Raw genomic sequence first — 12,034 nt, forward strand, 5'->3', positions numbered from 1 at the left:
TTAGAATAGCCTAGCTTATGAAAGGAAATATAAATTATACTAAGGGGGAGAAAAGTACTAAGTCATTAACTCAGTTGCCAAATTTCTACAGATATTTCCATAATCAATAAAGTTCAATCAGCATTAACAGGAAAAGCACCACAGTTACGGAGCTGTTTATCATGACAACTTACAATCCATAAAAATCTTTCCTCTATTTGATGTTTATGATAATCATCTGAGGTTGATATCATCAATAATCTCTGTTGGAAACGAAGTCACCAGAGCCCAGGGAGCTTACGTGACCTGCCTGAGAATGTGCAGCCAGGGAATCCCAGAGCCAGGCCCTGACCCCAGGTCCGATCCCCTCCCCACTGTCTTTCTACTGCATGCCTCTCGGGGATGGCTAGTTTTCTCATAAAAGAATCTCTCTCCTTTGTTTCAATATGCTGTCATGATGTCAAGGTGACTGCTATTAACAGGTCAGGTGGAAGCTGTCTTTCCTTTCGTTCTGTTTACTTTTCCAGAAAAGTGGAGGAAATGTATTATTAAAGGCTCATGAGAACTGACAGGAAGCACATGATGTGTTTGGAAGGGAGGGAACCATCTAATCTTCATCGGCTCTTCTAAATGAGGTGGTCCAAGACACACAGAAAGACTCCACTCTTGGCCAGAAATCTGGTAAAAAACAGAGGCTGAATTAAAATGGAATAAAGGAACTATGCACATTCATTTCCAGAGTTTAGGCTTTTGGCCTTGATGAGGGAGACGAGTTAGAGTCTGTGGATGCAACCGGAGTCTGGCCTCAGCTGGGACACCCCCTAAAACATCGGTCTCTTCAAACTGTCTCTCCACCCCAACCTGTGAAGAAATGGTAAACATTCATCACTACAGAAGACTTCAAAGCTTATTTAATCAACATTTGTAAAGAATGCCCTAAGTAGTATATTTTAGAGATGAAAGGTAATTATCAGGATTGATAAGTAAAGGTTCTAGCTTGAACACAAGCCTTCAGGACTAGTTCCCTTACCTAAATAAATTGCCTTGATTGGGTTTGTGTTCGTCAACTCGTACGCACATATACAAAGAAAGTGTACTGAGAGAAAATGTTTTCTTGTATTTATTCCCCCTTTCAGTTTGTGCAAAGGACAGCTCAGCAAAGCCTTTCCTCACCAAACCTGTGGTCTCCAGCCAGCTACATTTTCCTAGGGGGGCAACCCAAACCATAGCACGTCAGCAAAGATAGAATTTAAAGAATCTGAATTTCATAACCAAATAACAACAATGTCTTGCAGAAGTTCGTTAAGGCTATACACTTATTAGCTCTGTTCTTCTAGAATTTCTCCTCCTGTTCCTTCAGTCCTCCCACCACGCAAGAAGTCACTGGCCATGGAACACCTTGTTCCCCCAGCCCCTTCAGTCGCTCTCACAGAAGACCACAGCAGACATGGGTTTCTCACAGTTGTGGAGCCCGGAAGTATAAGATCAAGCCTCCAGCAGATTCGGGGTCTGGCGAGGACCTGCTCCCTGGTCCTTAGGCAGCCACCTGCTCACTGTGACCTCACTCAATGGAGGGGGGCAGGAGCTCTGTGGGGTCTTCTATAAGGGCACTAATCCCATCACGAGGGCTCCTCTCATGACCAAAGCACCTCCCAGAGACCCACTTCCTAATTCTTCACACTGGTGGTCAGGTGTCAACACATGAACCTTGAGGGGGCCACAAATACTAAGTGTGTGGTGCACCCCAACATTCTGTATGCGCTTGGAGACCTTCCCCCTCTGGCCCTCAGTTCCCTCGTCTACAAAACAAGGAACTCAGACAGAATTCCTCTGATGTGCCTTCGAGCTTGAGCACTGTACACTTCCAGAAATTTCCTTCCACTCACTCATCTCACTGCCACCCCCTCCTGCCCCCATCTGCCCAGGCCTTTCTCTCTGCCAGGCTCAGATCAATTAAATTATTTGTCCTAGTTCATATAAATGGAAACTACCCAAGCCAGTATCCTATTCCAAGTCAATGTGACTTTACTGATGCTTTGAAATCGCCGGCAGCATGTCGCACATCCCAACTAAGGGAGAAGCCTAACCTCACCTCCCCACCCTGTGTCCTGACCCACCTCTCCCCACCCTGATTCACAATGATGTTGCTAAAGAAATGGTCATGTAAGTACATATTCGTGGTACAAGAATTCTTTGAAGTTACTGACAGGGGTTTGCAGAGTTCAGGGAGATCGAGGAGGTTCAGCTTCTTTTCATACAGATGTTACAAAGCTGAACAAAGTGCCCGCCAGGTGCCATTTATGGGTTTGCAGATAGAACACATCCTGATGACATTCAGGGTTTGGTTTTATGATTTATATGCTGTTTGCCTTGGAGAGAAGATGGAAATCGAAATAGATTTTTGTTTGTTTCACTTAATGAATTTTGCCATTTTAATTGTACTAACAAACCAAGTTCTAGAAGAATTTATAGGCAATCAGGTTGACAAACAAAGAACCCCTCCATTAACAATTGATAACTTTGCTTATTTTTTTCTTCATGCAACCAATTCTTTATTGAGCACGCGGTCTCTTGGCCCTGGGCTGTGGTGCTGAACTGAGTCCCTGACATGCTGAAGCCCAAATTCCAATCAAGGGAGACCCAAGCCAGAAGCCAACAATGACAACTGTACATACACATTCTTTTTACATGTTTTGTAACTTGGAGCTTTTGTGAATGAATCACGTGGTGAGACTACCATCAAGAGTTTCTTCCTAATCTCTCAAACTTGTCCGTCACTAGACAACGCCAGGCCATGTGTAACCATGCGCTCAGTTCTAATAGTGAGCAGCTACGCACCCGCTGTTCACTGCACTGGAAGCGTCTCCTGTGCTGTTAGGTGGGTGTTCATCAGGACCGGAGGCAACGCAAAAGCCTGCTTCCAGTGCCGAAGCGAACAGCAGATCTGCCGTTGTAGTTCCTGGTAGTACCTTCCAGCAAGACTCAGCAGCCGTCAACGGGACATCCTAGAATCAGCTCATGACAGTGAACAGAGTCCGAATGCCAGGACATATTTCAAATGATTTCGATCCTAAAAAGCATGTGCGATAGGAATGAACGTTAGTTTAAGCATAATTATTAAACCCTATTTTTAGTTAGCTTTTATCTGGAAGACAATCTATTCTATTTATATTTTCTTCTGTCATAAAAACTATGTTTTACATTCATAGTAAGATCTTGCAATTTATTTAACACCTTACCACCCTAGCCAAGGAACTCAAGAATTAGGCTAAGCATTCTTCCAAACAAAGGTCTTTTTAAAAATGATTTTAAAATAAGCTTTCCTTGTTTTTAATATCTCTTGATCACACACGACTTCCTCCATCCCATCTGACAGTTAGAAGGACAATAGGGAGTTACACATGGGCATAATCATTGTGCTCCGTCGCTTTCATGTGATGTGGTTTGCAGAGAGTTTTGACAGATGGCCGAGGGCACCGAGAAGTGGGCGGTCTGAGTGGTCTCCTCCACAAGTACTCAGAGATGGAAGTGACTGAAGCATTTTGAGTAAAGATAAGATCATCTAAGCAGTTATTAAATATGGTGTGTATATGATTGTGGTGGGCATGGGTGGAGGGGAGATTATGGTGAACAGAAATCATCAAATGTGGCCTTCGGACTGCCGAGTCATCTTCCCAACACCTTAGACAAAACATCACAACACTTCTGGCCTACAATACTTCATAGCTCCCTAAAACCTGACCTGCTGCGCTCAGCAGCCAACAAGCTTGCCATATATGTTCATGTCTGGCCTGCTCCCTGCTCTGCGTGGCTTCCCTTTCCAAGATGTCCTCTATTCCATTTTCCTGGAGAATTCTACTCACCCTTCAATGGCCAAGCCCAATTTATTTCTGTTATTCTGTGACTCACAACAAAAACATATATGCTTACTTATGCGTGCCCAGGGTACCACACACCGGGTAACAGGTGTTCTCTGGGGGTAACAGGATGATGTAACACTAGCACTGAAGGGTCCCATGTGATCTTTGTTTGTTACATTAATAAAGAGATTACAGCCTAGCCAACTTAATTCATGGAGCAAGGAGAAAACAGCAGGAGGAAGGCATGACCTGCATCTTTGATCTGCAAGAACCGGTCAGCAAACCTTTTCTGTAAAGGGCCAGATATAAATACTTTCACCTCTGCAGCCCGTGTGGCGTTGGTCATAACATGATAGCAGCCTTAGCCGATATGTAAATGAATGAGTGTGGCTCACTTCCAATAACACTTTATTTTCAAAAAGAGCAACAGGCTGCACACCAGATGTGGCTTTACTTGAGGACTCCTTTGCAAGGGGTTTAGAAAAGAAGCTGTGCAGCTCAGTGTAACTATTAAAGAATATCGCAGATTTTCTTGTGAAATACACCTGGTCTGGCTGACACAGTATGTGTCTCATAAAGGGAGAACAGGGAGAAGCAGTTAGATAGGAATATGAATTTGCTAGAACTCTACTGTGAGTGGAGTCTACTTGCCTGTCCCTATGGACAGTAAACATCTACAGGAATGACACAGATCTGATTTATTGTCTGGGTTTTATCAATTGCTAGCAGTGTAGACCTTGGACAAAGCACTTAGCCTTTCTGAGCCTCACTTGCCGTATCTGTGGAATAGGGACGTGAATGAACTTGGAGCCTGGCCCTGAGGATGTTTGAGATAGTGCATACGAAGCACACCTCACCCCTGCTGTGTGCCTTGTGGACATCACCACAGTGACACGGGATGACAAGCTCCGCTGCCAATGAAGACCTCTTGAGATAAAATACGGGCGTTTCTTCTAGGCAGTCAACTTGCTCAAGTACAATTTAATGTGAAAAATGTATAAATATTTATTCCTTCTTTTAGTTTCTCTTTTATTTTTATGAAGTAAGGTGACAATGAATGGAAAAATGTTAAGTGACCCCAAAGACAAGTTTTGCTCTTTTGAACATTGTCTGAAACCAGCTCTGTTGACAACTCATGGAGAACCCTGGCATTTCGATTATTTTTTCCTCCAGGCAAGTTCTTCCAGGTTCAGCTGACATGACCTGCCTTCTACCACCAAACAACTGAGCCAATCGGTTAGCAAAGGAGCAGCCAGGCACCCAAGACGATGGGACTCACGTGCTAGCTGAGGTCACCTTGGATGGCAGAATCAGATCGGCCCTGAATTTTGGAAGTGTCTAACATATGTCATGCATTCTAATGGGTGCTTAGATTGCACAGATGAACAAAACACATTTTTCCTTGGAAAAGCAACAGCTCAGTAGCCCAGACTTACGGTACTGCAGTTTATGCTGACAAGGGAAAGAGTACTCACTTATTACTAAAGACTCATATTCAAGATTTACTTCTGTTATTTATTAGTTGCAACATTTTAGAATAAGTTGTGTACTTTGAGTTGCTTCATCTAAAAATAGAGATATTATGTTTTTGCTTACATATATTTCTTTAATGTCTGATCATGAATAAGAAATACACATACAGTTGAGCCTTGAACAACTAGGGAGTTAAGGGTGCCAGTCCCTCACACTTGAAAATCGACATACAACTTTTGACTCCCCCCAAATTTGACTATCAATAGCCTTCCTGTTACCATGGAGTCTCAACTGACACAGTTTTTGTATGTTATATACATTATATAACATATTATTACAATAAAGTAGGCTAGAGAAAAGAAAATGTTTTTCAAATAATCACAAATCTACAGAAAAATATTCCATATATTATTGAAAAACCTACATATAAATGGACCCACAATTCAAACCCATGCTATTCAAGTATCAAATGTGACTTAAATGAAGAGTGTAATCTGTATCTAAGAGGATTGTAATAAAGACCAAATAATTAAAATATTTACATGAATCATCTTAAAATTCTGAATATTAAACAAGTAAAATTTTATTATTATATCAATCAGCATAGGCTTGTCAGGCCAACATCTACCCAAAAATACTTTTTCTTTCATTCATGTGTACACATACCAGTTGGCTTTATCACTCTAAAATTAAAGTATTTAATTGAGTTTTTGAAACTTGAAAGTTCATCTCGGTCTGTCTCTGTCCTGATTCTTGAATATATTTATTGGAAAGATGCTTTCCAGGGCATACAATGGCTTACTTCAACTCAATCAGCCAGTTCTGACTTTACCAATGTTTTTTTGTTTCATTTTTACTTGATAAAAATGAATTTTAGTCTAACATCCCTTAGTGAAAAGATTATTTTTATTTGGAACATAATTTTATCTCAGTATAGTTCTCATCTGAATACAAGTCCTCTTGACATTGATACGGTTAGAATCTCCTTTAACATGACTATATAGCTGTCCACACCTTAATTTGAATTTCCCAGTAAAATAGCATTTTCTACCTTGATTCTATTGTATGCACAATTTATTCCATAGCCATACCTGGAGAACAATGTGGTCCCATTTATCTTCAGTTGTTAGGCTACAAAAATCTGCTGCATCTCAACTACTTTTCCTTGAGAGAGTTCATTTGTATCCAGCATCTTCTTCCTTTTTAAATAATATAATGTGCTCATTTTTGTTTGGATACGTGCCCTCTGAGTGTGGTGGCATGGGGCCCGGATACGTACCAGATCTGGAGAGCAGTCATGGTGGAACTGTAGGGTAACCCCAGGAAAGAAACCCTGGGCATGAGAGTATTGATAACAGAGTAGGACTTTAATTCACAAAACCATTCTCTGATTCTTTCATGATACAGTTTGTCGTTCACTCCTTCCATGATCACTGGCACTGCAGCCGTGCTCAGCCTCTAGACTGTGCAGAATGCTCTTACGTGGTCAGTGCATTTGACTGGAAACGACCCCGATGCGGCAGAGAAGGGGTGATAGAAGAGGAGAGCCAGCTGGAGGAATGAGCCAAGCTGGCATCACGTCTCCCAGCCTGGGGACACCAGCAGCCTCTGACTGACAGCCCCTTGTGTGTCGGAGTGCTTTCAGGTTTATATTTCAAGGCCATGTCATTGTCATCGGGTTATCAGGCCACTGTGGGGTGTCTGTGGCAGCCCAACTACAAACCGGATTGATGATCTCACTCAGTTTCAACTTCTTAAGCCAACAAAAATGTGAATCTGGGTGTTCAGTGTTCCACAGAGAGAGACCTCTGAGGGTGAGAATGGTGTTTTCCTTTACGCTTTTGTTTTCTTTATTTTTCCTTGTTTATTTTTTTATTTTTTATTTTTTCTCACCTTGTTTGTATTTTGCAGTAGAGTCCACACTTGATTCCATATCCTTTCCTCACTGTCCACATCCCCCTTCCAAAACATGGCAGAAAAACATAAATTCAGCTGCAAAGGACTGCGACTTTCTCTGTAACCGTCAAGTAACTGCTCTCAAAGAGCTACAGTATCGGGTTTGGACCCTTCTCTGAGTTGCTTTCTCTTGCCCTGTTTTGCAGAATGTGCATTATAAAATTTATTTGGAATCAAATATTTTCTTGGAAAAGCTTTGCGTCTCCTTAGAAGGACTCAGGAAGCAGCAGGGCCTGAAGCGCCCGGACGGAGGTGCCGCGGCGGGGACCCTCCCCGGGGCTCCGCGTCCCCATGCTTGCGGACCTTCTCGTTCTGGTCACACACGAGGCCAGCTCTTTTCTGAAGCTGTTCCTGATTCTTCAAAATAGAAACTGTAGCATTCTGGTCATTTTTACTTTTATTTTAAATCTCAAGTTAATTTAAGCCTAAAATCTCTCCACAGTAATGGAAGATTTTTTTTTTAATCATCCCTATTATGTGTCCACTACATTGAAAATTCCATTAAGGCCGCCACGTACTCCTAAGTCTTTTGATAAGAGCTTCTGAATGCTGTCCATAAAAAGTCCTTTCAGACACTATATTATGACAGTTTTCAGAAAGAAGAAAAAACATACCACTCAAAGCACAGGTGTATTCACACACACCAGAAAATTGAAATCCAATTCAGAAGACAATATTGGAAACAATTTGAGCCTGGATCCAATCTGGCCAGGGCTGAAATAGCACAAGAAATAACTTTGAAGATGGTTCTTCCATTTTTCCGGTTCATTCTATATGACTGGAGCCATCAGTAGGGAATGAACTGGAAAATTCACATTAAATTCCTGCTTATGTCATTTCAGCTGGACCAGAGGTTTCAACTTCCAGTGAACCTATTTAAATAAAATGTTACATCATGAAGTTAAAAAAATAAATAGAAGGTAAAATTAAAACTATACTTTACTTATAAAAATACAATTATAAAAACCCACAGGCATTCAGTATTTCTCCACTTACAATGTAGTTACATCCTAATAAATCCACGGTAAGTTAAAAATATCCTAAGGTGAAAATGTACTTCATGCACCTAACCTACAACACATCACAGCCTAGCCTGCCTTAGACCTACTCCGGGCACATTACATTAGCCTACGGTTGGAAAAAATCTTCTCACACAAAGCCTATTTTTTACTAAAGTGTTGAATCTCTCATGTAATTTATTGAATGCTGTACTAAAAGTGAAAACAGAATGGCTGTGTGGGGACAGAATGGCTGTCGGTGTATCAGTTTTTGACCCTTGTGATGGCGCTGGCAGGAGCTGTGGCTCACGGCCCATCCAGCATCACAACTGAGGATCATCCTGTGGTCAGTAGTCCAGGAAAAGGTCCAGATTCAAAATTCAAAGTGCGGTTTCTACTGAATGCAAGTGCTTTCATCAAAAGGTAGAAAAATCGTAAGTTGAACCATCATAGGTCAGGAACCATCTGTAGGGGTTCTTTTTTAATAAATAAGAATCCCTAATTCAAACACAGTGTATGCCTTAGACATTCTCTTATACAATCTAAATTTTGATTATATAAGAATATATTGTTTATGCAATAAGTTCATTCTTGAAAAGGTATTCCCATTGTTTTGAGTACTGATTTTTCATAAAATGGAATTGTGCTATGCATGCATTATATGAAAAATGAAAGAAATGAAAAATGAAAAGAAAGAAATCTTTCTTTTACAAGAGGGAGAATCCTCGTGGCACATGAATAGTCCTGTGAATTTGCTTTTCTTGTGTTTTCCCATAAATCCATTAAAGGATTTCTGAGAGTGGCTAATATTTCTTGCCATGAGTTGCACAGATTCAGCTGGGGCATTGGGGTTCCCATCACTGGGCACTTCCTGTGAACCTCAGCTTCTCCTGGGACTGGAGAGAGGAAAGGACAGGTTCAAAAACCACTGACAGGGGTCAGAGTTCTTTGTGCCTCTTGCTCACTAGTGACCTTCTAACTAGGGTCTCAGTTTCCCCAGGCCACCTGGGTTTACCTCTGCTGTCCTATTATTTTACTATCTGAAGTATCCCGGTTGTGACAAGCAATTCCGTGGCTGCCTTTTTCTGACCAAACTTTGCACCTACTTGCCCGATAGTCATTCGCATCCATGTGGTTAGTTTGGTCTGTCTCAGTTGACAGCTGAAGTCAATTAGTTCTCTTATGGTGAGTTTATTTGATATAAGCCAATTTTATGTCCTTCTCCATTAATTATGTATGAACATAATGTTGTTATCAACATGAACAGAAAGTAGTAGTACCCAGTGGCAATTCTGGTGTTTTGATTTGTATTTCTTTGTTTTGTTTTGGTTTTATTAGCTTTACACAAATTACCTTCTACCTTTCAGATACCACAACTTCTTGTCCAAATGCCCTGTTTATGAAATTGAGAGAGAACTCTGTCCTACTGTGTGAGCCCAGCATGGGTAGTCTGCACGAATCTAAACATAAGCAAAAGCTAATCAATCATCATCCTAAGACACATGGATAAAACTGATCTTGTGAAAGAGAGTCACAGAGTGAGCGGCCTGCCCTGCATATGTAGAACATATCCCTGGGAGTCAGAGCATTTGAAGGCTGGTAGGAGGGTTCTGGTGGAGGAAGCCCCACCCACAGGCGTCATTCCTGCAGTGGACTTTCTCAGCCAGGACTTGCTGTGCAGGAGTTTAGGATCTCCACATGGGCTTTGCGGTTTTCTCTGATCATCTTAATCTGATCAGGTAAAACCGAGTACCTTGATCCCCTCTAAAACACAACTGCACGGCGGTGACTTGGCTGTCCTTGATCGTTTCTATAAGGGGAACTTAGTTCTGCAGGAGACACTGAGTTTTGAGTACTTGTAGCATTTAAAGTACCCTTTCTGCTCTTTAATTATGTGCACATCGTCTGATAAGAACAGGTTCTCAGTTCCTGTGATTCATCTTTGCTTATGTTAAGTTAAATGACCTCAACAAAACTCACCTTTCTGATGAGAAATTTTCTTGATGTCTTCCTACCAATCCATCAACTCATTTCCCACTTTTAAAATAGCAATTGTTCCATAGAACCATCTTTTAATATTTCTCCCTTGTTGCTGATAGCTGGTTACCGTGATGAGATCTCACAGGCTGGGTGTGTTTCATCGTCCCTGCGTGAATGCTGTGCCCAGGCCAGCCTGGCCAGGGGCTGTGGTCCTCAGAGCCCCATGGAAAGAAGTCTAGAATTAATTGAGCTAGGGCCAAGCATGGCTTCTGGTATTTTTAAAGTTCCCCATGTGATTTTAATATTCTACGGTTTAATAGCAAACCGCTGCCCTGATGGAATCCTCCTTATTACAATTCTTGCAAAATATACTCAGGTTTTGTAGACAGAAACAAAATTCATATAGGTTGTGCTCGTATTGGCAACACAGAATGACCTTTTCTGATTCTATATTATAGACATTCCTGTGTCCCATTTGTAGATAAAATGAGAGTTCCTGTGGCCAGGATTCTCACCTGGCCTGGTTGACAAACTCACTGCACACCTGTGGGCAATACATGGCTGTTGATTCTATATAAAGAGCTCCACCCAGTGCTCTGGGCATGACATGGTGGCATGGCTGCAAGGCGCCAGGAGAGCAGAGCAGAGGCTGGAGTGGTGGCAGCACCGAGGACAGAGACTGAGACGGCCACAGGGGTGGAGAGGCCCAGAGGCAGAGGCCAGCCTGTGGCACACAGACTCGCCCTGAGTGGACAGGATTCTAGTGCTTGATATCCCACCATGAGAACAAAGCTAGGTATAAAGCCTTTCACTCCGAGAATGTTCCGTGGTCATTTTTCAGTCTCACTGAATCAAGAGTGAACTTGCCTGGGGCTGCAACCCACTCGTGAGACAAATTCTGTATTTTTGTCTATAGAATTCAGTAGTTTAGTCATGTTTCCAAAATAAGGATGGGCTTCTAACAACAACACTTTCCTTTCAAAAGTGTGGCAGGCGAAATAATGCACCCTCCAGAGATGTTTATGCTCATTCCTGTGAATATGTTTTGCTCCAGGGCAAAGAGGACTTAAAGTTGCCAATGATATTAAATTGCTAATCAGCTGAAATTAAACTGGGGAGATTATCCTGGATGAAGCAGGTGGGATGGTGTTAAACAAGGGGTTTTGGAAGAGGAAGAGAGAACAGCAGTGAGGGTCAGAACGACATGTGGCTGTGAAGAGGTCAGAGTGACTGATGTCAGAAAGACTCAGTCACCCCTGGGTTTGGAGATGGAAGGGGTCATGAGCCTCTAGCAGATGAAAAGGTAACAAAAAGGATAAAGATTCTCTCCTGATGTTTCCAGAAAAGAGCACAGTCCTGTTAACCTCTTGGTTTTAACCCACCGAGACCCATTTTGGACCTCTGGCCTCTGATCTCCAGAACTGGAAGACAGAAACTACACGTTGTTTAAGCCCTTAAATTTTTGGTAATTTGTTACAGCAGCAATCAGTGACTAATACACCAGGTAACAAGTCCCCTGAGATTACGGTGGTAAAATCCACCTTCTATTTTTACATGTAGATAAATGCATACATACTCTATTTTGTAAAGAATAGCTAATATTTCTCCCATTTAGTAAGATTTAAACATAAACTATAGCTGTAAACATGGTATGTATGAAAAGGCAGAGTAAAATGTGGGCATGCTAGACGGGCAGTTCAGGAGACACCTGCCGTCACGAGTAACAGAGGACTAAGTGCTTTGTTCTCCTCAGGGGACTGAATGTGTTAAAATGTCTGAAGTACAGAC

Source organism: Manis javanica, chromosome 1 (assembly GCF_040802235.1).
Source record: "Manis javanica isolate MJ-LG chromosome 1, MJ_LKY, whole genome shotgun sequence".
Taxonomy (NCBI): domain Eukaryota; kingdom Metazoa; phylum Chordata; class Mammalia; order Pholidota; family Manidae; genus Manis; species Manis javanica.